Source organism: Carcharodon carcharias, assembly GCF_017639515.1.
Source record: "Carcharodon carcharias isolate sCarCar2 chromosome 19 unlocalized genomic scaffold, sCarCar2.pri SUPER_19_unloc_5, whole genome shotgun sequence".
NCBI classification, from domain to species: Eukaryota; Metazoa; Chordata; class Chondrichthyes; order Lamniformes; family Lamnidae; genus Carcharodon; species Carcharodon carcharias.
Genome location: NW_024470569.1, coordinates 356,506 through 383,172, shown reverse-complemented (window position 1 = coordinate 383,172; position 26,667 = coordinate 356,506). Strand labels below are relative to the sequence as shown.

General features: G+C 54.3%; 1 protein-coding gene across 1 annotated transcript in view; it reads left to right on the top strand.

Moving 5' to 3' along the window:
* The first annotated feature begins 5,738 nt into the window (after positions 1 to 5,738).
* egfl7 (EGF-like-domain, multiple 7) overlaps positions 5,739 to 26,667 on the top strand; it is a 304,651-nt gene continuing 283,722 nt past the window's right edge. Inside the window, exon 1 of the mRNA XM_041180609.1 lies at positions 5,739 to 5,964. The gene's annotated coding sequence lies outside the window, so the exon portion shown is untranslated. The remainder of the gene's footprint in view (positions 5,965 to 26,667) is intronic.

The following is a 26,667-nucleotide window of genomic DNA, read 5'->3' as shown; positions in this document are numbered from 1 at the left end:
AGGGAGAGGGAGAGGGTTTGGAGTGGGAGTGAGGGTGAGGGAGAGGGTTTGGAGTGGGAGTGAGGGTGAGGGTGAGGGAGAGGGTTTGGAGTGGGAGTGAGGGTGAGGGTGACGGAGAGGGTTTGGAGTGGGAGTGAGGGTGAGGGTGAGGGAGAGGGTTTGGAGTGGGAGTGAGGGTGAGGGAGAGGGTTTGGAGTGGGAGTGAGGGTGAGGGTGAGGGAGAGGGTTTGGAGTGGGAGTGAGGGTGAGGGAGAGGGTTTGGAGTGGGAGTGAGGGTGAGGGTGAGGGAGAGGGTTTGGAGTGGGAGTGAGGGTGAGGGTGAGGAAGAGGGTTTGGAGTGGGATTGAGGGTGAGGGTGAGGGAGAGGGTTTGGAGTGAGAGTGAGGGTGAGGGAGAGGGTTTGGAGTGAGAGTGAGGGTGAGGGTGAGGGTTTGGAGTGGGAGTGGGAGTGAGGGTGAGGGTGAGGGAGAGGGTTTGGAGTGGGATTGAGGGTGAGGGTGAGGGAGAGGGTGAGGGAGAGGGTTTGGAGTGGGATTGAGGGTGAGGGAGAGGGTTTGGAGTGGGAGTGAGGGTGAGGGTGAGGGAGAGGGTTTGGAGTGGGAGTGAGGGTGAGGGTGAGGGAGAGGGTTTGGAGTGGGAGTGAGGGTGAGGGTGAGGGAGAGGGTTTGGAGTGAGAGTGAGGGTGAGGAAGAGGGTTTGGAGTGAGAGTGAGGGTGAGGGAGAGGGTTTGGAGTGGGAGTGAGGGTGAGGGTGAGGTAGAGGGTTTGGAGTGGGAGTGAGGGTGAGGGAGAGGGTTTGGAGTGGGATTGAGGGTGAGGGTGAGGGAGAGGGTTTGGAGTGGGATTGAGGGTGAGGGAGAGGGTTTGGAGTGGGAGTGAGGGTGAGGGTGAGGTAGAGGGTTTGGAGTGAGAGTGAGGGTGAGGGAGAGGGTTTGGAGTGGGAGTGAGGGTGAGGGAGAGGGTTTGGAGTGGGATTGAGGGTGAGGGTGAGGGAGAGGGTGAGGGAGAGGGTTTGGAGTGGGATTGAGGGTGAGGGAGAGGGTTTGGAGTGGGAGTGAGGGTGAGGGTGAGGGAGAGGGTTTGGAGTGGGAGTGAGGGTGAGGGTGAGGGAGAGGGTTTGGAGTGGGAGTGAGGGTGAGGGTGAGGGAGAGGGTTTGGAGTGAGAGTGAGGGTGAGGGAGAGGGTTTGGAGTGGGAGTGAGGGTGAGGGTGAGGGAGAGGGTTTGGAGTGGGAGTGAGGGTGAGGGAGAGGGTTTGGAGTGGGAGTGAGGGAGAGGGTTTGGAGTGGGAGTGAGGGTGAGGGAGAGGGTTTGGAGTGGGAGTGAGGGTGAGGGAGAGGGAGAGGGTTTGGAGTGGGAGTGAGAGTGAGGGTGAGGGAGAGGGTTTGGAGTGGGAGTGAGGGTGAGGGTGAGGGAGAGGGTTTGGAGTGGGAGTGAGGGTGAGGGAGAGGGAGAGGGTTTGGAGTGGGAGTGAGAGTGAGGGTGAGGGAGAGGGTTTGGAGTGGGAGTGAGGGTGAGGGTGAGGGAGAGGGTTTGGAGTGGGAGTGAGGGTGAGGGTGAGGGAGAGGGTTTGGAGTGGGAGTGAGGGTGAGGGAGAGGGTTTGGAGTGGGAGTGAGGGTGAGGGTGAGGGAGAGGGTTTGGAGTGGGAGTGAGGGTGAGGGTGAGGGAGAGGGTTTGGAGTGGGAGTGAGGGTGAGGGTGAGGGAGAGGGTTTGGAGTGAGAGTGAGGGTGAGGGAGAAGGTTTGGAGTGGGAGTGAGGGTGAGGGTGAGGGTGAGGGAGAGGGTTTGGAGTGGGAGTGAGGGTGAGGGTGAGGGAGAGGGTTTGGAGTGGGAGTGAGGGTGAGGGTGAGGGTGAGGGAGAGGGTTTGGAGTGGGAGTGAGGGTGAGGGTGAGGGAGAGGGTTTGGAGTGTGAGTGAGGGTGAGGGAGAGGGTTTGGAGTGGGAGTGAGGGTGAGGGTGAGGGAGAGGGTTTGGAGTGAGAGTGTGGGTGAGGGAGAGGGTTTGGAGTGGGAGTGAGGGTGAGGGAGAGGGTTTGGAGTGGGAGTGAGGGTGAGGGTGAGGGAGAGGGTTTGGAGTGGTAGTGATGGTGAGGGTGAGGGAGAGGGTTTGGAGTGGGAGTGAGGGTGAGGGTGAGGGAGAGGGTTTGGAGTGGGATTGAGGGTGAGGGTGAGGGAGAGGGTGAGGGAGAGGGTTTGGAGTGGGAGTGAGGGTGAGGGAGAGGGTTTGGAGTGGGAGTGAGGGTGAGGGAGAGGGTTTGGAGTGGGAGTGAGGGTGAGGGAGAGGGTTTGGAGTGGGAGTGGGAGTGAGGGTGAGGGAGAGGGTTTGGAGTGGGAGTGGGAGTGAGGGTGAGGGAGAGGGTTTGGAGTGGGAGTGAGGGTGAGGGAGAGGGTTTGGAGTGGGAGTGAGGGTGAGGGAGAGGGTTTGGAGTGGGAGTGAGGGTGAGGTAGAGGGTTTGGAGTGGGAGTGAGGGTGAGGGTGAGGGTTTGGAGTGGGAGTGAGGGTGAGGGTGAGGGAGAGGGTTTGGAGTGGGGGTGAGGGTGAGGGAGAGGGTTTGGAGTGGGAGTGAGGGTGAGGGTGAGGGAGAGGGTTTGGAGTGGGAGTGAGGGTGAGGGAGAGGGAGAGGGTTTGGAGTGGGAGTGAGGGTGAGGGAGAGGGTTTGGAGTGGGAGTGAGGGTGAGGGTGAGGGAGAGGGTTTGGAGTGGGAGTGAGGGTGAGGGTGAGGGAGAGGGTTTGGAGTGGGAGTGAGGGTGAGGGTGAGGGAGAGGGTTTGGAGTGAGAGTGAGGGTGAGGGTTTGGAGTGGGAGTGAGGGTGAGGGAGAGGGTTTGGAGTGGGAGTGAGGGTGAGGGTGAGGGAGAGGGTTTGGAGTGGGAGTGAGGGTGAGGGAGAGGGTTTGGAGTGGGAGTGAGGGTGAGGGTGAGGGAGAGGGTTTGGAGTGGGAGTGAGGGTGAGGGTGAGGGAGAGGGTTTGGAGTGGGAGTGAGGGTGAGGGTGAGGGAGAGGGTTTGGAGTGAGAGTGAGGGTGAGGGTTTGGAGTGGGAGTGAGGGTGAGGGAGAGGGTTTGGAGTGGGAGTGAGGGTGAGGGTGAGGGAGAGGGTTTGGAGTGGGAGTGAGGGTGAGGGAGAGGGTTTGGAGTGGGAGTGGGAGTGAGGGTGAGGGAGAGGGTTTGGAGTGGGAGTGAGGGTGAGGGAGAGGGTGAGGGAGAGGGTTTGGAGTGGGAGTGAGGGTGAGGGAGAGGGTTTGGAGTGGGAGTGGGAGTGAGGGTGAGGGAGAGGGTTTGGAGTGGGAGTGAGGGTGAGGGTGAGGGAGAGGGTTTGGAGTGGGAGTGAGGGTGAGGGAGAGAGTTTGGAGTGGGAGTGAGGGTGAGGGTGAGGGAGAGGGTTTGGAGTGAGAGTGAGGGTGAGGGAGAGGGTTTGGAGTGGGAGTGAGGGTGAGGGTGAGGGAGAGGGTTTGGAGTGGGAGTGAGGGTGAGGGAGAGGGTTTGGAGTGGGAGTGAGGGTGAGGGTGAGGGAGAGGGTTTGGAGTGGGAGTGAGGGTGAGGGAGAGGGTTTGGAGTGGGAGTGAGGGTGAGGGTGAGGGAGAGGGTTTGGAGTGAGAGTGAGGGTGAGGGTTTGGAGTGGGAGTGAGGGTGAGGGTGAGGGAGAGGGTTTGGAGTGGGAGTGAGGGTGAGGGTGAGGGAGAGGGTTTGGAGTGGGAGTGAGGGTGAGGGTGAGGGAGAGGGTTTGGAGTGGGAGTGAGGGTGAGGGTTAGGGTTTGGAGTGGGAGTGAGGGTGAGGGAGAGGGTTTGGAGTGGGAGTGAGGGTGAGGGTGAGGGAGAGGGTTTGGAGTGGGAGTGGGAGTGAGGGTGAGGGAGAGGGTTTGGAGTGGGAGTGAGGGTGAGGGAGAGGGTTTGGAGTGGGAGTGAGGGTGAGGGTGAGGGAGAGGGTTTGGAGTGAGAGTGAGGGTGAGGGAGAGGGTTTGGAGTGGGAGTGAGGGTGAGGGAGAGGGTTTGGAGTGGTAGTGAGGGTGAGGGTTTGGAGTGGGAGTGAGAGTGAGGGTGAGGGAGAGGGTTTGGAGTGGGAGTGAGGGTGAGGGTGAGGGTTTGGAGTGAGAGTGAGGGTGAGGGTGAGGGAGAGGGTTTGGAGTGGGAGTGAGGGTGAGGGAGAGGGTTTGGAGTGGGAGTGAGGGTGAGGGAGAGGGTTTGGAGTGAGAGTGAGGGTGAGGGAGAGGGTTTGGAGTGAGAGTGAGGGTGAGGGAGAGGGTTTGGAGTGGGAGTGAGGGTGAGGGTGAGGGAGAGGGTTTGGAGTGGGAGTGAGAGTGAGGGTGAGGGAGAGGGTTTGGAGTGGGAGTGAGGGTGAGGGTGAGGGAGAGGGTTTGGAGTGGGAGTGAGGGTGAGGGTGAGGGAGAGGGTTTGGAGTGGGATTGAGGGTGAGGGTGAGGGTGAGGGTGAGGGAGAGGGTTTGGAGTGGGAGTGAGGGTGAGGGAGAGGGTTTGGAGTGGGAGTGAGGGTGAGGGTTTGGAGTGGGAGTGAGGGTGAGGGAGAGGGTTTGGAGTGGGAGTGAGGGTGAGGGTGAGGGAGAGGGTTTGGAGTGGGAGTGAGGGTGAGGGAGAGGGTTTGGAGTGGGAGTGAGGGTGAGGGAGAGGGTTTGGAGTGGGAGTGAGGGTGAGGGTGAGGGAGAGGGTTTGGAGTGGGAGTGAGGGTGAGGGTGAGGGTGAGGGTTTGGAGTGAGAGTGAGGGTGAGGGACGGAGTGGGAGTGAGGGTGAGGGAGAGGGTTTGGAGTGGGAGTGAGGGTGAGGGAGAGGGTTTGGAGTGGGAGTGAGGGTGAGGGAGAGGGAGAGGGTTTGGAGTGGGAGTGAGGGTGAGGGAGAGGGTTTGGAGTGGGAGTGAGGGTGAGGGTGAGGGAGAGGGTTTGGAGTGAGAGTGAGGGTGAGGGTGAGGGAGAGGGTTTGGAGTGGGAGTGAGGGTGAGGGAGAGGGTTTGGAGTGGGAGTGAGGGTGAGGGAGAGGGTTTGGAGTGGGAGTGAGGGTGAGGGTGAGGGAGAGGGTTTGGAGTGGGAGTGAGGGTGAGGGAGAGGGTTTGGAGTGGGAGTGAGGGTGAGGGTGAGGGAGAGGGTTTGGAGTGGGAGTGAGGGTGAGGGAGAGGGTTTGGAGTGGGAGTGAGGGTGAGGGTGAGGGAGAGGGTTTGGAGTGGGAGTGAGGGTGAGGGTGAGGGAGAGGGTTTGGAGTGGGAGTGAGGGTGAGGGAGAGGGTTTGGAGTGGGAGTGAGGGTGAGGGAGAGGGTTTGGAGTGGGAGTGAGGGTGAGGGAGAGGGTTTGGAGTGAGAGTGAGGGTGAGGGTGAGGGTTTGGAGTGGGATTGAGGGTGAGGGTGAGGGAGAGGGTTTGGAGTGGGAGTGAGGGTGAGGGTGAGGGTGAGGGTTTGGAGTGGGATTGAGGGTGAGGGTGAGGGTGAGGGAGAGGGTTTGGAGTGGGAGTGAGGGTGAGGGTGAGGGAGAGGGTTTGGAGTGGGAGTGAGGGTGAGGGAGAGGGTTTGGAGTGGGAGTGAGGGTGAGGGAGAGGGTTTGGAGTGGGAGTGAGGGTGAGGGTGAGGGAGAGGGTTTGGAGTGGGAGTGAGGGTGAGGGTGAGGGTGAGGGTTTGGAGTGAGAGTGAGGGTGAGGGACGGAGTGGGACCAGCAGGGGTCTCTCGCTCCCGCACTTCGCCCGGGGTTTGAGATCCAAGTTTTGAACATCCCCCAAGTACAAGTTTGTTCGGAGTTCAGACCGACTTTGTCCTGGGATCGGGAATCCTTCTCCCAGTGAATTCCTGGCCCGGCAGCTGGGAGATCTCCAGGGGCGACTGGATCACCGGCAAGAGGGATCTGTCCCACTTTCACCGGGGTCTGCGTCAGAGACTCGATCTGTTCCGGGATCGAGGACCGGATCGGAGGAATCTCCCCGCGGATCTGAGGCTCGGTCAGAGGGATCTGTTCAGGGATCGGAGACAGACATCGGTGAGATCTGTTCTGGGATCGGAGGCTGGATCGTAGGGATCTGTTCTGGGTCGTGGAGTGGATCTCTGTGATCTGTGGATGGGACTGGAGATGGGGTCAGAGGGATCTGGTCTGCGATCGGTCAGTGTATCGGAGGGATCTGTTCCCCGGTCGGAGCCTGACGGCGGGGATCTGTTCTGGGCTGGGAGAGTGGATCACGGGGATCTCTCTCTCTGTGTCTGATAGATTATCCAACCCGGGAATTAACCCGATCAACAACCGGAGAACAGGATCGGGATAGAGAGAGAGAGAGAGAAAGACCGGAATAGAGAGAGAGAGAGAGAGACCGGGATAGAGAGAGAGAGAGAGAGACCGGGATAGAGAGACCGGGATAGAGAGAGAGAGAGAGAGACCGGGATAGAGAGAGAGAGAGACCGGGATAGAGAGAGAGAGAGAGAGACCGAGATAGAGAAAGAGAGAGACCGAGATAGAGAAAGAGAGAGACTGGGATAGAGAGAGAGAGAGAGAGACCGGGATAGAGAGAGAGAGACTGGGATAGAGAGAGAGAGAGAGAGAGTGACCGGGATAGAGCGAGAGAGAGAGAGAGACCGGGATAGAGAGAGAGAGAGAGAGAGAGAGACCGGGATAGAGATAAAGAGAGAGAGAGAGAGACCGGGATAGAGAGAGAGAGAGACCAGGATAGAGAGAGAGAGAGAGAGACCGGGATAGAGAGAGAGAGAGACCGGGATAGAGGGAGAGAGAGAGAGAGACCGGGAGAGAGAGAGAGAGACCGGGATAGAGAGAGAGAGACCGGGATAGAGAGAGAGAGAGAGAGAGATCGGGATAGAGAGAGAGAGAGAGAGAGAGTGACCGGGATAGAGAGAGAGAGTGACCGGGATAGAGAGAGAGAGAGAGAGACCGGGATAGAGAGAGAGAGAGACCGGGATAGAGAGAGAGAGAGAGACCGGGATAGAGAGAGAGAGAGAGAGACCGGGATAGAGAGAGAGAGAGACCGGGATAGAGAGAGAGAGAGAGAGACCGGGATAGAGAGAGAGAGACCGGGATAGAGAGAGAGAGAGAGAGAGAGACACGGATAGAGAGAGAGAGACCGGGATAGAGAGAGAGAGAGAGAGAGAGAGAGACCGGGATAGAGAGAGAGAGAGAGAGACACGGAGAGAGAGAGAGAGAGAGAGACCGGGATAGAGAGAGAGAGAGACCGGGATAGAGAGAGAGAGAGAGAGACCGGGATAGAGAGAGAGAGAGACCGGGATAGAGAGAGAGAGAGAGAGACCGGGATAGAGAGAGAGAGAGAGAGAGACCAGGATAGAGAGAGACCGGGATAGAGAGAGAGAGAGAGACCAGGATAGAGAGAGAGAGAGAGAGAGACCGGGATAGAGAGAGAGAGAGAGGGAGACTGGGATAGAGAGAGAGAGAGAGGCAGAGGGATAGAGAGAGAGAGAGACAGGGATAGGGAGAGAGAGAGAGACTGGCATAGAGAGAGAGAGAGAGAGAGACCGGGATAGAGAAAGAGAGAGAGAAAGACCGGGATAGAGAGAGAGAGAGAGAGACCGGGATAGAGAGAGAGAGAGACCAGGATAGAGAGAGAGAGAGAGAGAGACCGGGATAGAAAGAGAGAGAGAAAGAGAGACCGGGATAGAGAGAAAGAGAGAGAGAGAGACCGGGATAGAGAGAGAGAGAGAGACCGGGATAAAGAGAGAGAGAGAGAGACCGGGATAGAGAGAGAGAGAGACTGGGATAGAGAGAGAGAGATAGAGACCGGGATAGAGAGAGAGAGAGAGAGAGAGACCGGGATAGAGAGAGAGAGATAGAGAGACCGGGATAGAGAGAGAGAGACCGGGATAGAGAGACAGGGAAAGGCAGAGGGATAGAGAGAGAGAGAGAGAGACGGGGATAGGGAGAGAGATAGAGAGACCGGGTTAGAGAGAGGGAGAGAGAGACTGGGAGAGAGAGAGAGAGAGAGAGAGAGAGACCAGGATAGAGAGAGATGGAGACCGGGATAGAGAGAGAGAGACTGAGAGACCGTGATGGAGAAAGAGAGAGAGAGAGACGGGTATCGAGAGAGAGTCCGGGATAGAGAGAGAGAGAGTGACCGGGTGAGAGAGAGAGAGAGAGAGAGAGAGATCGGGAAAGAGAGAGAGAGAGAGAGAGAAAGACCGGGATAGAGAGAGGGAACGGGATAAAGAGAGAGAGAGAGAGAGACCGGGATAGAGAGAGAGAGACCGGGATAGAGAGAGAGAGACCGGGATAGAGAGAGAGAGAGAGAGAGACCAACATAGAGAGAGAGAGGGAGACACCAGGATAGAGAGAGAGAGAGAGGCCGAGATAGAGAGAGAGAAGGACCGGGATAGAGAGAGAGAGAGACCGGGATAGAGAGAGAGAGAGAGACCGGGATAGAGAGAGAGAGAGAGACCGGTATAGAGAGAGAGAGAGAAAGACCGGGATAGAGAGAGAGAGAGACCGGGATAGAGAGAGAGACCGTGATAGAGAGAGAGAGAGAAAGACCGGGATAGAGAGAGAGAGAGACCGGTATAGAGAGAGAGAGAGAAAGACCGGGATAGAGAGAGAGAGAGACCGGGATAGAGAGAGAGACCGGGATAGAGAGAGTGAAGGACCGGGATAGAGAGAGAGAGAGAGACCGGGATAGAGAGAGAGAGAGACCGGGCTAGAGAGAGAGAGAGACCGGGAGAGAGAGAGAGAGACCGGGATAGAGAGAGAGACCGTGATAGAGAGAGAGAGAGAATGACCGGGATAGAGAGAGAGAGAGACCGGGATAGAGAGAGAGAGAGACCGGGATAGAGAGAGAGAGAGAGACTGGCATAGAGAGAGAGAGAGAGAGAGACCGGGATAGAGAGAGAGAGGGAGAGAAAGACCTGGATAGAGAGAGAGAGAGACCGGGATAGAGAGAGAGAGAGAGACCGGGATAGAGAGAGAGCGAGAGACCGGGATAGAGAGAGAGAGAGACCGGGATAGAGAGAGAGAGAGAGACTGGCATAGAGAGAGAGAGAGAGAGAGACCGGGATAGAGAGAGAGAGGGAGAGAAAGACCGGGATAGAGAGAGAGAGAGACCGGGATAGAGAGAGAGAGAGAGACCGGGATAGAGAGAGAGCGAGAGACCGGGATAGAGAGAGAGAGAGACCGGGATAGAGAGAGAGACTGGCATAGAGAGAGAGAGAGACCGGGATAGAGAGAGAGAGAGAGAGAAAGACCGGGATAGAGAGAGAGAGAGACCGGGATAGAGAGAGAGAGAGAGACCGGGATAGAGAGAGAGAGAGCGAGAGACCGGGATAGAGTGAGAGAGAGAGAGAGAGACCGGGATAGAGAGAGAGAGAGAAAGACCGGGATAGAGAGAGAGTGAGAGAGACCGGGATAGAGAGAGAGAGAGACCGGGATAGAGAGAGAGAGAGAGAGAGGCCGGGATAGAGAGAGAGAGAGAGACCGGAATAGAGAAAGAGAGAGAGGCCGGGATAGAGAGAGAGAGAGAGACCAGGATAGAGAGAGAGAGACCAGGATAGAGAGAGACAGAGAGAGGGACCGGGATGGAGAGAAACAGAGAGAGAGACCAGGATAGAGAGAGAGAGAGAGACCAGGATAGAGAGAGAGAGAGAGACCGGGATAGAGAGAGAGAGAGAGACCGGGATGGAGAGAGAGACCGGGATAGAGAGAGAGAGAGAGAGAGAGAGACCGTGATAGAGAGAGAGAGAGAAAGACCGGGATAGAGAGAGAGAGACACCGGGATAGAGAGTGAGGGAGAGAGAGACCGGGATAGAGAGAGAGAGAGAGACTGGCATAGAGAGAGAGAGAGAGAGAGAGACCGGGATAGAGAGAGAGAGAGAGAGAGAAGGACCGGGATAGAGAGAGAGAGAGACCGGATAGAGAGAGAGAGAGAGACCGGGATGGAGAGAGAGAGAGAGGGAGACTGGGATAGAGAGAGAGAGAGAGGCAGAGGGATAGAGAGAGAGAGGGAGAGAGACGCGGATAGGGAGAGAGAGAGAGAGAGACCGGGATAGAGAGAGAGAGAGAGAGACCGGGTTAGAGGGGGGGAGAGAGAGACCGGGAGAGACAGAGAGAGAGAGACCGGGTTAGAGAGAGGGAGAGAGAGACCGGGAGAGAGAGAGAGAGAGAGACCAGGATAGAGAGAGAGAGAGAGACCGGGATAGAGAGAGAGAGAGAGAGAGACCGGGATAGAGAGAGAAAGACTCAGAGACCGGGAATGAGAGAGAGAGAGAGAGACGGGGATCGAGAGAGAGTCCGGGATAGAGAGAGAGAAAGATAGAGAGACCGGGATAAAGAGAGAGAGAGTTAGAGAGACAGGGATAGAGAGAGAGAGAGATATAGAGACTTGGATAGAGAGAGAGACCGGGATAGAGAGAGAGAGAGAGCGAGAGACCGAGATAGAGAGAGATATAGACAGAGGGACCAGGATAGAGACAGAGAGAGAGAGAGACCGGGTTAGAGAGAGTGAGAGAGACACCGGGATAGAGAGAGAGAGAGAGAACGGGCTAGAGAGAGAGAGCGAGACCGGGATAGAAACTGGGACAGAGAGAGAGACTAGGCTCGAAAAAGAGAGAGAGAGACCGGGACAGAGAGAGAGAGAGACAGAGAGACCGGGATAGAGAGAGAGAGAGAGTGACTGGGATAGAGATAGAGAGAGAGACCATGATAGAGAGAGAGAGAGAGAGACCGAGATAGAGAGAGAGAGAGAGACCGAGATAGAGAGAGAGAGAGACCGGGCTAGAAACTGGGATAGAGAGTGAGAGAGAGAGACTAGGCTAGAGAGAGAGAGAGAGAGAGACTAGGCTAGAGAGAGAGAGAGAGAGACCGGGATAGAGAGAGAGAGAGAGAGACCGGGATACAGAGAGAGAGAGAGAGACCGGGATAGAGAGAGAGAGCGAGACCGGGATAGAAACTGGGACAGAGAGAGAGACTAGGCTCGAAAAAGAGAGAGAGAGACCGGGACAGAGAGAGAGAGAGACAGAGAGACCGGGATAGAGAGAGAGACCGGGATAGAGAGAGAGAGAGAGTGACTGGGATAGAGATAGAGAGAGAGACCATGATAGAGAGAGAGAGAGAGAGAGACCGAGATAGAGAGAGAGAGAGACCGGGCTAGAAACTGGGATAGAGAATGAGAGAGAGAGACTAGGCTAGAGAGAGAACAAGAGAGAGACCAGGAGAGAGAGAGAGAGAGACCGGGATAGAGAGAGAGAGCGAGACCGGGATAGAAACAGGGATAGAGAGAGAGAAAGACTAGGCTTGGGAGAGAGACCGGGGTAGAGAGAGAGAGACCGGGATAGAGAGAGAGCGAGACAGAGAGTCCAGGATAGAGAGAGAGACCGGGATAGAGAGAGAGAGAGACAGAGAGACCGGGATAGAGAGAGAGCGAGACAGAGAGTCCAGGATAGAGAGAGAGACCGGGATAAAGAGAGAGAGAGAGAGAGACCGGGATAGAGAGAGAGAGACCGGGATAGAGAGAGAGAGAGAGAGAGACCGGGATAGAGAGAGAGAGAGAGACCGGGATAGAGAGAGAGAGAGAGAGAGAGACGTGGATAGAGAGAGAGAGAGAGAGAGACCGGGATAGAGAGAGAGAGAGAGACCGGGATAGAGAGAGAGAGAGAGAGAGAGACCTGGATAGAGAGAGAGAGAGAAAGAGACCGGGATAGAGACAGAGAGAGAGAGACAACGCTAGAGAGAGAGAGAGAGAGACCGGGATAGAGAGAGAGAGAGAGAGAGAGACCGTGATAGAGAGAGAGAGAGAGACCGGGATAGAGAGAGAGCGCGAGACCGGGATAGAAACTGGGATAGAGAGAGAGAGAGAATAGGCTCGAGAGAGAGAGAGAGAAACCGGGATAGAGAGAGAGAGAGAGAGAGACCAGGATAGAGAGAGTGACCGCGATAGAGAGAGAGAGAAAGTGACTGGGATAGAGATAGAGAGAGAGACCGTGCTAGAGAGGGAGAGACCGGGTAGGAGATTGAGAAAGTGAGACCGGGATAGAGGGAGAGAGAGAGAGACCGGGATAGAGAGAGAGAGAGACAGAGACCGGCATAGGGACCGGGATAGAGAGAGATAGAGAGGGAGAGGGATAGAGTGAGAGCGAGACCGGGATAGCGAGAGAGAGAGAGAGGGAGAGACCAGGATAGAGAGGGAGAGAGAGAGGCATTGATAGAGAGTGAGAGAGAGAGGGAGAGACCGGGATAGAGAGAGAGAGAGAGAGAGAGACCGGGATAGAGAGAGAGGGAGAGAGACACCGGGATAGAGAGAGATAGAGACCAGGATAGAGAGAGAGAGAGAGTGAGAGACCGGGATAGAGAGAGAGAGAGAGAGGGAGAGAGAGACCCGGATAGAGAGAGAGTGAGACCGGGATATAGAGAGAGAGAGAGAGAGAAAGACCGGGAGTGAGAGAGAGATAGAGAGAGAGAGAGACCTGGATAGAGAGAGAGAGGTGGGGGATAGAGAGCGGGATAGAGAGACTGAAAGACGTGGATCGAGAGAGAGTCCGGGATAGAGAGAGAGAAAGATAGAGAGACTGGGATAGAGAGTGAGAGAGATAGAGAGACCGGGACAGAGAGAGAGAGACCGGGATAGAGAGAAAGAACGGGATAGAGAGAGAGAGTGAGACCGGGATAAAGAGAGAGAGTGAGAGAGAGACCGGGATAGAGAGAGATAGAGAGAGAGAGACCGGGATAGAGGGAGGGAGAGGAAACGGGATAGAGAGAGACTGGGATAGAGAGAGAGAGAGAGAGAGACCGGGATAGAGAGAGAGAGAGAGAGAGACAGGGATAGATAGAGAGAGTGAAAGAGAGAACGGGATAGAGAGAGGGAGAGAGACCAACATAGAGAGAGAGAGAGAGACACCAGGATAGAGAGAGAGAGAGAGGCCGGGATAGAGAGAGAGAGAGAAGGAGAGGGATAGAGAGAGAGAGAGAGGGACCAGGATAGAGAGAGAGAGAGACCGGGACAGAGAGAGAGAGAGACAGAGAGACCGGGATAGAGAGAGAGAGAGAGAGTGACTGGGATAGAGATAGAGAGAGAGACCATGATAGAGAGAGAGAGAGAGAGACCGAGATAGAGAGAGAGAGAGAGACCGAGATAGAGAGAGAGAGAGACCGGGCTAGAAACTGGGATAGTGAGTGAGAGAGAGAGACTAGGCTAGAGAGAGAACAAGAGAGAGACCAGGAGAGAGAGAGAGAGAGACCGGGATAGAGAGAGAGAGCGAGACCGGGATAGAAACAGGGATAGAGAGAGAGAAAGACTAGGCTTGGGAGAGAGACCGGGGTAGAGAGAGAGAGACCGGGATAGAGAGAGAGCGAGACAGAGAGTCCAGGATAGAGAGAGAGACCGGGATAGAGAGAGAGAGAGACAGAGAGACCGGGATAGAGAGAGAGCGAGACAGAGAGTCCAGGATAGAGAGAGAGACCGGGATAAAGAGAGAGAGAGAGAGAGACCGGGATAGAGAGAGAGAGACCGGGATAGAGAGAGAGCGAGACAGAGAGTCCAGGATAGAGAGAGAGACCGGGATAGAGAGAGAGAGAGACAGAGAGACCGGGATAGAGAGAGAGCGAGACAGAGAGTCCAGGATAGAGAGAGAGACCGGGATAAAGAGAGAGAGAGAGAGAGACCGGGATAGAGAGAGAGAGACCGGGATAGAGAGAGAGAGAGAGAGAGACCGGGATAGAGAGAGAGAGAGAGACCGGGATAGAGAGAGAGAGAGAGAGAGAGACGTGGATAGAGAGAGAGAGAGAAAGAGACCGGGATAGAGAGAGAGAGAGAGACCGGGATAGAGAGAGAGAGAGAGAGAGAGACCTGGATAGAGAGAGAGAGAGAAAGAGACCGGGATAGAGACAGAGAGAGAGAGACAACGCTAGAGAGAGAGAGAGAGAGACCGGGATAGAGAGAGAGAGAGAGAGAGAGACCGTGATAGAGAGAGAGAGAGAGACCGGGATAGAGAGAGAGCGCGAGACCGGGATAGAAACTGGGATAGAGAGAGAGAGAGAATAGGCTCGAGAGAGAGAGAGAGAGACCGGGATAGAGAGAGAGAGAGAGAGAGACCAGGATAGAGAGAGTGACCGCGATAGAGAGAGAGAGAAAGTGACTGGGATAGAGATAGAGAGAGAGACCGTGCTAGAGAGGGAGAGACCGGGTAGGAGATTGAGAAAGTGAGACCGGGATAGAGGGAGAGAGAGAGAGACCGGGATAGAGAGAGAGAGAGACAGAGACCGGCATAGGGACCGGGATAGAGAGAGATAGAGAGGGAGAGGGATAGAGTGAGAGCGAGACCGGGATAGCGAGAGAGAGAGAGAGGGAGAGACCAGGATAGAGAGGGAGAGAGAGAGGCATTGATAGAGAGTGAGAGAGAGAGGGAGAGACCGGGATAGAGAGAGAGAGAGAGAGAGAGAGAGAGAGAGAGAGACCGGGATAGAGAGAGAGGGAGAGAGACACCGGGATAGAGAGAGATAGAGACCAGGATAGAGAGAGAGAGAGAGTGAGAGACCGGGATAGAGAGAGAGAGAGAGAGGGAGAGAGAGACCCGGATAGAGAGAGAGTGAGACCGGGATATAGAGAGAGAGAGAGAGAGAGAGACCGGGAGTGAGAGAGAGATAGAGAGAGAGAGAGACCTGGATAGAGAGAGAGAGGTGGGGGATAGAGAGCGGGATAGAGAGACTGAAAGACGTGGATCGAGAGAGAGTCCGGGATAGAGAGAGAGAAAGATAGAGAGACTGGGATAGAGAGTGAGAGAGATAGAGAGACCGGGACAGAGAGAGAGAGACCGGGATAGAGAGAAAGACCGGGATAGAGAGAGAGAGTGAGACCGGGATAAAGAGAGAGAGTGAGAGAGAGACCGGGATAGAGAGAGATAGAGAGAGAGAGACCGGGATAGAGGGAGGGAGAGGAAACGGGATAGAGAGAGACTGGGATAGAGAGAGAGAGAGAGAGACCGGGATAGAGAGAGACAGAGAGAGAGACAGGGATAGAGAGAGAGAGTGAAAGAGAGAACGGGATAGAGAGAGGGAGAGAGACCAACATAGAGAGGGAGAGAGAGACATCAGGATAGAGAGAGAGAGAGAGGCCGGGATAGAGAGAGAGAGAGAAGGAGAGGGATAGAGAGAGAGAGAGAGGGACCAGGATAGAGAGAGAGAGAGGCCGGGATAGAAAGAGAGAGAGAGGGAGAGGGATAGAGAGAGAGAGAGAGACCGGGATAGGGAGAGAGAGAGAGAGAGAGAGAGACCGGGATAGAGAAAGATAGAGACAGAGAGACCGGGATAGAGACAGAGAGAGAGAGTCCAGGCTAGAGAGAGTGAGAGAGAGACCGGGATAGAGAGAGAGAGAGAGAGACCGGGATAGAGAGAGAGAGATAGACCGAGATAGAGAGAGAGAGAGAGACCGGGCTAGAAACTGGGATAGAGAGTGAGAGAGAGAGACTAGGCTAGAGAGAGAGAGAGACCATGATAGAGAGAGAGAGTGAGACCGGGATAGAGAGAGAGAGACCGGGATAGAGAGAGAGAGCGAGACCTGGATAGAAACTGGGATAGAGAGAGAGAGAGACTAGGATCGAGAGAGAGAGAGAGAGACCGGGATAGCGAGAGAGAGAGAGAGACCAGGATAGAGTGAGAGAGAGAGAGACCGGGATAGAGAGAGAGAGAGAGACCGGGATAGAGAGAGAGCGCGAGACCGGAATAGAAACTGGGATAGAGAGAGAGAGAGAATAGGCTCGAGAGAGAGAGAGAGAGACCGGGATAGAGAGAGAGAGAGAGAGAGACCAGGATAGAGAGAGTGACCGCGATAGAGAGAGAGAGAAAGTGACTGGGATAGAGATAGAGAGAGAGACCGTGCTAGAGAGGGAGAGACCGGGTAGGAGATTGAGAAAGTGAGACCGGGATAGAGGGAGAGAGAGAGAGACCGGGATAGAGAGAGAGAGAGACAGAGACCGGCATAGGGACCGGGATAGAGATAGAGAGGGAGAGGGATAGAGTGAGAGCGAGACCGGGATAGCGAGAGAGAGAGAGAGGGAGAGACCAGGATAGAGAGGGAGAGAGAGAGGCATTGATAGAGAGTGAGAGAGAGAGGGAGAGACCGGGATAGAGAGAGAGAGAGAGAGAGAGAGAGAGACCGGGATAGAGAGAGAGGGAGAGAGACACCGGGATAGAGAGAGATAGAGACCAGGATAGAGAGAGAGAGAGAGTGAGAGACCGGGATAGAGAGAGAGAGAGAGAGGGAGAGAGAGACCCGGATAGAGAGAGAGTGAGACCGGGATATAGAGAGAGAGAGAGAGAGAAAGACCGGGAGTGAGAGAGAGATAGAGAGAGAGAGAGACCTGGATAGAGAGAGAGAGGTGGGGGATAGAGAGCGGGATAGAGAGACTGAAAGACGTGGATCGAGAGAGAGTCCGGGATAGAGAGAGAGAAAGATAGAGAGACTGGGATAGAGAGTGAGAGAGATAGAGAGACCGGGACAGAGAGAGAGAGACCGGGATAGAGAGAAAGACCGGGATAGAGAGAGAGAGTGAGACCGGGATAAAGAGAGAGAGTGAGAGAGAGACCGGGATAGAGAGAGATAGAGAGAGAGAGACCAGGATAGAGGGAGGGAGAGGAAACGGGATAGAGAGAGACTGGGATAGAGAGAGAGAGAGAGAGACCGGGATAGAGAGAGAGAGAGAGAGAGACAGGGATAGATAGAGAGAGTGAAAGAGAGAACGGGATAGAGAGAGGGAGAGAGACCAACATAGAGAGAGAGAGAGAGACACCAGGATAGAGAGAGAGAGAGAGGCCGGGATAGAGAGAGAGAGAGAAGGAGAGGGATAGAGAGAGAGAGAGAGGGACCAGGATAGAGAGAGAGAGAGACCGGGACAGAGAGAGAGAGAGACAGAGAGACCGGGATAGAGAGAGAGAGAGAGTGACTGGGATAGAGATAGAGAGAGAGACCATGATAGAGAGAGAGAGAGAGAGACCGAGATAGAGAGAGAGAGATAGAGACCGGGATAGAGAGAGAGAGAGACCGGGATAGAGAGAGAGGGAGAACGGGATAGAGAGACTGAGAGACGCGGATCGAGAGAGAGTACGGGATAGAGAGAGAGAAAGATAGAGAGACCGGGATGGAGAGTGAGAGAGATAGAGAGACCGGGACAGAGAGAGAGAGAGGCCAGAATAGAAAGAGAGAGAGAGGGAGAGGGATAGAGAGAGAGAGAGAGAGACCGGGATAGGGAGAGAGAGAGAGAGACCGAGATAGAGAGAGATAGGGACAGAGAGACCGGGATAGAGACAGAGAGAGAGAGTCCAGGCTAGAGAGAGTGAGAGAGAGACCGGAATAGAGAGAGAGAGAGAGAGACCGGGATAGAGAGAGAGAGAGAGACCGAGATAGAGAGAGAGAGAGACCGGGCTAGAAACTGGGATAGAGAGTGAGAGAGAGAGACTAGGCTAGAGAGAGAGAGAGAGAGAGAGACCGGGATAGAGAGAGAGAGAGAGACCGGGATAGCGAGAGAGAGACCGGGATAGAGAGAGAGAGCGAGACCTGGATAGAAACTGGGATAGAGAGAGAGAGAGACTAGGATCGAGAGAGAGAGAGAGAGAGACCGGGATAGCGAGAGAGAGAGAGACCCGGATAGAGTGAGAGAGAGAGAGACCGGGATAGAGAGAGAGAGAGAGACCGGGATAGAGAGAGAGAGAGAGAGACCGGGATAGAGAAAAGTGAGAGACCGGTATAGAGAGAGGGAGAGAGAGACCAGGATATAGAGAGAGTGAGACCGGGATATAGAGAGAGAGAGAGAGACTGGGAGAGAGAGAGAGATAGAGAGAGAGAGAGAGACCAGGATAGAGGGAGAGAGAGGGAGAGAACGGGCTAGAGAGAGAGAGAGAGAGAGACCAGGATAAAGAGAGAGAGAGGGAGAGAGAGAGACCAGGATAGAGAGAGAGAGAGAGACCGGGATAGAGGGAGAGAGAGGGAGAGAACGGGCTAGAGAGAGAGAGAGAGAGAGACCAGGATAAAGAGAGAGAGAGGGAGAGAGAGAGACCAGGATAGAGAGAGAGAGAGATGCATTGATAGAGAGTGAGAGAGAGAGGGAGAGACCGGGATAGAGAGAGCGAGAGAGAGAGGGAGACCGGGATAGAGAGAGAGAGTGGGAGAGACCAGGATAGAGAGAGTGAGAGACCAGGATAGAGAGAGAGAGAGAGAGTGAGAGACTGGGATGGAGAGAGAGAGAGAGAGGGAGAGAGAGACCAGGATAGAGAGACAGTGAGACCGGGATATAGAGAGAGAAAGAGAGAGAGACCGGGAGTGAGAGAGAAATAGAGAGAGAGAGAGAGACCAGGATAGAGGGAGAGAGCGAGACTGGGATAGAAACTGGGATATAGAGAGAGAGAGAGACTAGGTTTGAGAGAGAGAGAGAGAGACCGGGATAGAGAGAGAGAGAGACTAGGCTCAAGAGAGAGAGAGAGAGAGAGACCGGGATAGAGAGAGAGAGAGAGAGAGACCAGGATAGAGGGAGAGAGAGGGAGAGAACGGGCTAGAGAGAGAGAGAGAGAGAGACCAGGATAAAGAGAGAGAGAGGGAGAGAGAGAGACCAGGATAGAGAGAGAGAGAGATCCAGTGATAGAGAGTGAGAGAGAGAGGGAGAGACCGGGATAGAGAGAGCGAGAGAGAGAGGGAGACCGGGATAGAGAGAGAGAGTGGGAGAGACCAGGATAGAGAGAGTGAGAGACCAGGATAGAGAGAGAGAGAGAGAGTGAGAGACTGGGATGGAGAGAGAGAGAGAGAGGGAGAGAGAGACCAGGATAGAGAGACAGTGAGACCGGGATATAGAGAGAGAAAGAGAGAGAGACCGGGAGTGAGAGAGAAATAGAGAGAGAGAGAGAGACCAGGATAGAGGGAGAGAGCGAGACTGGGATAGAAACTGGGATATAGAGAGAGAGAGAGACTAGGTTTGAGAGAGAGAGAGAGAGACCGGGATAGAGAGAGAGAGAGAGAGAGAGAGAGACCGGGATAGAGAGAGAGAGAGACCGGGATAGAGAGAGAGAGAGAGAGAGAGAGAGACCGGGATAGAGAGAGAGAGAGACAGAGAGACCGGGATAGAGATAGAGACCGGGATAGAGAAAGAGAGAGACAGAGAGACCAGGAGAGAGTGAGAGAGAGAGACCGAGTTAGAGAGAGGGAGAGAGAGACCGGGAGATAGAGATAGAGAGAGACCGGGATAGAGAGAGTGGGAAACCGGGATAGAGAGAGAGAGACTGAGTGACCGGGATAGAGAGAGAGAGAGAGAGACCGGGAGAGAGAGAGAGTCCGGGATAGAGAGATAGATAGAGAGTCCGGGATAGAGAGAGAGAAAGATAGAGAGACCAGGATAGAGAGAGAGAGTGACCGGGATAGAGAGAGAGACCGGGAAAGATAGAGAGAGTGACTGGGATAGAGAGAGAGAGAGAGAGACCGAGATAGAGAGAAATAGAGACAGAGAGACCGGGATAGAGACAGAGAGAGAGACAAGGCTAGTGAGAGAGAGAGAGAGACCGGGATAGAGAGAGAGAGACCGGGATAGAGAGAGAGAGAGACCGAGATAGACAGAGAGAGAGACCGGGCTAGAAACCGGGATAGAGAGTGAGAGAGAGAGACTAGGCTAGAGAGAGAGAGAGAGAGACTGGGATAGAGAGAGAGAGAGAGAGAGAGACCGGGATAGAGAGAGAGAGAGAGAGAGAGACCGGGATAGAGAGAGAGAGAGCGAGACCGGAATAGAAACTGGGATAGAGAGAGAGAGAGACTAGGCTCAAGAGAGAGAGAGAGAGAGAGACCGGGATAGAGAGAGAGAGAGAGAGAGACCAGGATAGAGGGAGAGAGAGGGAGAGAACGGGCTAGAGAGAGAGAGAGAGAGAGACCAGGATAAAGAGAGAGAGAGGGAGAGAGAGAGACCAGGATAGAGAGAGAGAGAGATGCATTGATAGAGAGTGAGAGAGAGAGGGAGAGACCGGGATAGAGAGAGCGAGAGAGAGAGGGAGACCGGGATAGAGAGAGAGAGTGGGAGAGACCAGGATAGAGAGAGTGAGAGACCAGGATAGAGAGAGAGAGAGAGAGTGAGAGACTGGGATTGAGAGAGAGAGAGAGAGGGAGAGAGAGACCAGGATAGAGAGACAGTGAGACCGGGATATAGAGAGAGAAAGAGAGAGAGACCGGGAGTGAGAGAGAAATAGAGAGAGAGAGAGAGACCAGGATAGAGGGAGAGAGCGAGACTGGGATAGAAACTGGGATATAGAGAGAGAGAGAGACTAGGTTTGAGAGAGAGAGAGAGAGACCGGGATAGAGAGAGAGAGAGAGAGAGAGACCGGGATAGAGAGAGAGAGAGACCGGGATAGAGAGAGAGAGAGAGAGAGAGAGAGACCGGGATAGAGAGAGAGAGAGAGACAGAGAGACCGGGATAGAGATAGAGACCGGGATAGAGAAAGAGAGAGACAGAGAGACCAGGAGAGAGTGAGAGAGAGAGACCGAGTTAGAGAGAGGGAGAGAGAGACCGGGAGATAGAGATAGAGAGAGACCGGGATAGAGAGAGTGGGAAACCGGGATAGAGAGAGAGAGACTGAGTGACCGGGATAGAGAGAGAGAGAGAGAGACCGGGAGAGAGAGAGAGTCCGGGATAGAGAGAGAGATAGAGAGTCCGGGATAGAGAGAGAGAAAGATAGAGAGACCAGGATAGAGAGAGAGAGTGACCGGGATAGAGAGAAAGACCGGGAAAGATAGAGAGAGTGACTGGGATAGAGAGAGAGAGAGAGAGACCGAGATAGAGAGAAATAGAGACAGAGAGACCGGGATAGAGACAGAGAGAGAGACAAGGCTAGAGAGAGAGAGAGAGAGACCGGGATAGAGAGAGAGAGACCGGGATAGAGAGAGAGAGACCGAGATAGACAGAGAGAGAGACCGGGCTAGAAACCGGGATAGAGAGTGAGAGAGAGAGACTAGGCTAGAGAGAGAGAGAGAGAGACTGGGATAGAGAGAGAGAGAGAGAGAGAGACCAGGATAGAGAGAGAGAGAGAGAGAGAGACCGGGATAGAGAGAGAGAGAGCGAGACCGGAATAGAAACTGGGATAGAGAGAGAGAGAGACTAGGCTCAAGAGAGAGAGAGAGAGAGAGACCGGGATAGAGAGAGAGAGAGAGAGAGAGAGAGACCGGGATAGAGAGAGTGACCGGGATAGAGAGAGAGAGAGTGACTGGGATAGAGATAGAGAGAGAGACAGTGATAGAGAGAGAGAGACCAGGATGGAGATTGAGAGAGTGAGACCGGGATAGAGAGAGAGAGAGACCGGGATAGAGAGAGAGAGAGACAGAGACCGGGATAGAGAGATAGAGAGGGAGAGGGATAGAGTGAGAGAGAGACCGGGATAGCGAGAGAGAGAGAGAGGGAGAGACCAGGATAGAGAGAGAGAGAGGGAGAGAACGGGATAGAGAGAGAGAGAGAGAGGGAGAGACCAGGATAGAGAGAGAGAGAGGGAGAGAGAGAGAGACCAGGATAGAGGGAGAGAGAGGGAGAGAACAGGATGGAGAGAGAGGGAGAGAACCAGATAGCGAGAGAGAAAGAGAGAGAGAGACCGGTATAGAGAGAGAGAGAGAGACCGGGATAGAGAGAGAGGGAGAGTGGGATAGAGAGAGAGAGAGACTGAGAGACGTGGATCGAGAGAGAGTCCGGAATAGAGAGAGAGAAAGATAGAGAGACCGGGATAGAGAGTGAGAGAGATAGAGAGACCGGGATAGAGAGAGAGAGAGACCGGGATAGAGAGAAAGACCGGGATAGAGAGAGAGAGTGAGACCGGGATAAAGAGAGAGAGTGAGAGTGAGACCGGGATAGAGAGAGATAGAGAGAGAGAGACCAGGATAGAGGGAGGGAGAGGAAACGGGATAGAGAGAGACTGGGATAGAGAGAGAGAGAGAGAGAGAGAGACCGGGTTAGAGAGAGAGAGTGAAAGAGAGAACGGGATAGAGAGTGAGAGAGACCGGGAAAGAGAGAGAGAGAGAGAGAGCCCGGGATAGAGAGAGAGAGAGAGGGACCGGGATAGAGAGATAGAGAGAGACTGGGATAGAGAGAAAGAGGAGAGAGAGAGAGAGAGAGACCGGGATAGAGAGAGAGATAGAGAGAGACCAACATAGAGAGAGAGAGAGAGACACCAGGATAGAGAGAGAGAGGCCGGGATAGAGGGAGAGAGAGGGAGACCGGGATAGAGAGAGAGAGAGAGGCTGGGATAGAAAGAGAGAGAGAGGGAGAGGGATAGAGAGAGAAAGAGAGAGACCGGGATAGGGAGAGAGAGAGAGAGAGAGAGAGACCGAGATAGAGAGAGATAGAGACAGAGAGACCGGGATAGAGACAGAGAGTGAGAGACCAGGCTAGAGAGAGTGAGAGAGAGACTGGGATAGAGAGAGAGAGAGAGTTCGGGATAGAGAGAGAGAGAGAGACCAGGCTAGAACCTGGGATAGAGAGTGAGAGAGAGAGACTAGGCTAGAGAGAGAGAGAGAGAGAGAGACCGGGATAGAGAGAGAGAGAGAGACCGGGATAGAGAGAGAGAGAGAGACCAGGCTAGAACCTGGGATAGAGAGTGAGAGAGAGAGACTAGGCTAGAGAGAGAGAGAGAGAGAGAGACCGGGATAGAGAGAGAGAGAGAGAGAGAGAGACCGGGATAGAGAGAGAGAGAGAGACCGGGATAGAGAGAGAGAGAGAGACCAGGCTAGAACCTGGGATAGAGAGTGAGAGAGAGAGACTAGGCTAGAGAGAGAGAGAGAGAGAGAGACCGGGATAGAGAGAGAGAGAGAGACCGGGATAGAGAGAGAGAGAGAGAGACGGGGATCGAGAGAGAGTCCGGGATAGAGAGAGAGAAAGATAGAGAGACCGGGATAAAGAGAGAGAGAGTTAGAGAGACAGGGATAGAGAGAGAGAGAGATATAGAGACTTGGATAGAGAGAGAGACCGGGATAGAGAGAGAGAGAGAGCGAGAGACCGAGATAGAGAGAGATATAGACAGAGGGACCAGGATAGAGACAGAGAGAGAGAGAGACCGGGTTAGAGAGAGTGAGAGAGACACCGGGATAGAGAGAGAGAGAGAGAACGGGCTAGAAACTGGGATAGAGAGTGAGAGAGAGAGACTAGGCTAGAGAGAGAGAGAGAGACTAGGCTAGAGAGAGAGAGAGAGAGACCGGGATAGAGAGAGAGAGAGAGAGACCGGGATACAGAGAGAGAGAGAGAGAGAGACCGGGATAGAGAGAGAGAGCGAGACCGGGATAGAAACTGGGACAGAGAGAGAGACTAGGCTCGAAAAAGAGAGAGAGAGACCGGGACAGAGAGAGAGAGAGACAGAGAGACCGGGATAGAGAGAGAGACCGGGATAGAGAGAGAGAGAGAGTGACTGGGATAGAGATAGAGAGAGAGACCATGATAGAGAGAGAGAGAGAGAGAGATACCGAGATAGAGAGAGAGAGAGACCGGGCTAGAAACTGGGATAGAGAGTGAGAGAGAGAGACTAGGCTAGAGAGAGAGCAAGAGAGAGACCAGGATAGAGAGAGAGAGAGACCGGGATAGAGAGAGAGAGCGAGACCGGGATAGAAACAGGGATAGAGAGAGAGAAAGACTAGGCTCGGGAGAGAGACCGGGGTAGAGAGAGAGAGACCGGGATAGAGAGAGAGCGAGACAGAGAGTCCAGGATAGAGAGAGAGACCGGGATAGAGAGAGAGAGAGACAGAGAGACCGGGATAGAGAGAGAGCGAGACAGAGAGTCCAGGATAGAGAGAGAGACCGGGATAAAGAGAGAGAGAGACAGAGAGACTGGGATAGAGAGAGAGAGACCGGGATAGAGAGAGAGAGAGAGAGAGAGAGAGACTGGGATAGAGAGAGAGAGACCGGGATAGAGAGAGAGAGAGAGAGAGAGACGTGGATAGAGAGAGAGAGAGAAAGAGACCGGGATAGAGAGAGAGAGAGAGAGAGACCGGGATAGAGAGAGAGAGAGAAAGAGACCGGGATAGAGAGAGAGAGAGAGACCTGGATAGAGAGAGAGAGAGAAAGAGACCGGGATAGAGACAGAGAGAGAGAGACAAAGCTAGAGAGAGAGAGAGAGAGACCGGGATAGAGAGAGAGAGAGAGAGAGAGACCGTGATAGAGAGAGAGAGAGAGACCGGGATAGAGAGAGAGAGCGCGAGACCGGGATAGAAACTGGGATAGAGAGAGAGAGAGAATAGGCTCGAGAGAGAGAGAGAGAGACCGGGATAGAGAGAGAGAGAGAGAGAGAGACCAGGATAGAGAGAGTGACTGGGATAGAGATAGAGAGAGAGACCGTGCTAGAGAGGGAGAGACCGGGTAGGAGATTGAGAAAGTGAGACCGGGATAGAGGGAGAGAGAGAGAGACCGGGATAGAGAGAGAGAGAGACAGAGACTGGCATAGGGACCGGGATAGAGAGAGATAGAGAGGGAGAGGGATAGAGTGAGAGCGAGACCAGGATAGCGAGAGAGAGAGAGAGGGAGAGACCAGGATAGAGAGGGAGAGAGAGAGGCATTGATAGAGAGTGAGAGAGAGAGGGAGAGACCGGGATAGAGAGAGAGAGAGTAAGAGAACTGGATAGAGAGAGAGAGAGAGGGAGAGAACGGGACAGAGAGAGAGAGAGAGACCGGGATATAGAGAGACAGAGAGAGAGAGGGAGAGACCGGGATAGAGCGAGAGCGAGATAGGGAGAGACTGGGATAACGAGAGAGAGAGAGAGAGACCATGATAGAGAGAGAGAGTGAGAGACCGGGATAGAGAGAGAGAGAGAGAGAGAGACAGGGTTAGAGAGAGGGAGAGACTGGGATAGAGTGAGGGAGAGACCGGGATAGAGAGAGAGAGAGAGAGAGACCGGGATAGAGAGAGAGAGAGAAAGAGACCAGGATAGAGAGAGAGAGACCGGGATAGAGAGAGAGAGCGGGACAGTGAGAGAGCGAGATAGAGACCGGGATAGAGAGAGAGAGAGACAGAGAGACCGGGATAGAGAGAGAGAAAGAGACCGGGATAGAGAGAGAGAGAGAGAGAGAGACCGGGATAGAGAGAGAGAGCGGGACAGAGAGAGAGTGAGATAGAGACCGGGATAGAGAGAGAGAGAGACAGAGAGACCGGGATAGAGAGAGAGAGAGAGACTGGGATAGAGAGAAAGAGGAGAGAGAGAGAGAGAGACCGGGATAGAGAGAGAGAGAGAGACCAACATAGAGAGAGAGAGAGAGACACAAGGATGGAGAGAGAGAGAGAGGCCGGGATAGAGAGAGAGAGAGGGAGACCGGGATAGAGAGAGAGAGAGAGGCCGGGATAGAAAGAGAGAGAGAGGGAGAGGGATAGAGAGAGAGAGAGAGAGACCGGGATAGGGAGAGAGAGAGAGAGAGAGAGAGAGACCGAGATAGAGAGAGATAGAGACAGAGAGACCGGTATAGAGACAGAGAGAGAGAGACCAGGCTAGAGAGAGTGAGAGAGAGACTGGGATAGAGAGAGAGAGACCGGGATAGAGAGAGAGAGAGAGTCCGAGATAGAGAGAGAGAGACCAGGCTAGAAACTGGGATAGAGAGTGAGAGAGAGAGACTAGGCTAGAGAGAGAGAGAGAGAGACCGGGATAGAGAGAGAGAGAGAGACCGGGATAGAGAGAGAGAGAGAGAGACCGGGATATAGAGAGAGAGCGAGACCTGGATAGAAACTGGGATAGAGAGAGAAAGAGACTAGGCTCGAGAGAGAGAGAGAGAGACCGGGATAGCGAGAGAGAGAGAGAGACCGGGATAGAGAGAGAGAGAGAGACCGGGATAGAGAGAGAGAGAGAGAGACCGGGATATAGAAAGAGAGCGAGACCTGGATAGAAACTGGGATAGAGAGAGAAAGAGACTAGGCTCGAGAGAGAGAGAGAGAGACCGGGATAGAGAGAGAGAGAGAGACCGGGATAGAGAGAGAGAGAGACAGAGAGACCGAGATAGAGATAGAGACCGGAATAGAGAGAGAGAGAGACAGAGAGACCGGGATAGCAAAAGAGAGAGAGACCAGGACAGAGCGAGAGAGAGAGAGACCGGGATAGAGAGAGAGAGACCGGGATAGAGAGAGAGAGAGAGAGAGACCGGGATAGAGAGAGAGAGAGAGAGACACTGGGATTGAGAGAGAGAGCGGGACAGAGAGAGAGCGAGATAGAGACCGGGATAGAGAGAGAGAGAGACAGAGAGACCGGGATAGAGAGAGAGAGAGAGACCGGGATAGAGAGAGAGAGAGAGAGACCAGTATAGAGTGAGAGAGAGAGAGACTGGGATAGAGAGAGAGAGAGAGAGAGACCGGGATAGAGAGAGAGAGAGAGAGAGACCGGGATAGAGAGAGAGAGAGAGAGACTGGGATAGAGAGAGAGAGCGAGACTGGGATAGAAACTGGGATAGAGAGAGAGAGAAATACAAGGCTCGAGAGAGAGAGAGAGAGAGACCGGGATAGAGAGAGAGAGAGCGAGACCGGGATAGAGAGAAAGAGAGACAGAGAGACCGGGATAGAGATAGAGACCGGGATAGAGAGAGAGAGAGACAGGGAGACCAGGATAGCGAGAGAGAGAGACACCGGGATAGAGAGAGAGAGAGAGAGAGACCGGGATAGAGAGAGAGAGAGACCAGTATAGAGTGAGAGAGAGAGAGACCGGATAGAGAGAGAGAGAGAGACCGGGATAGAGAGAGAGAGAGAGAGAGACCTGGATAGAGAGAGAGAGAGAAAGAGACCGGGATA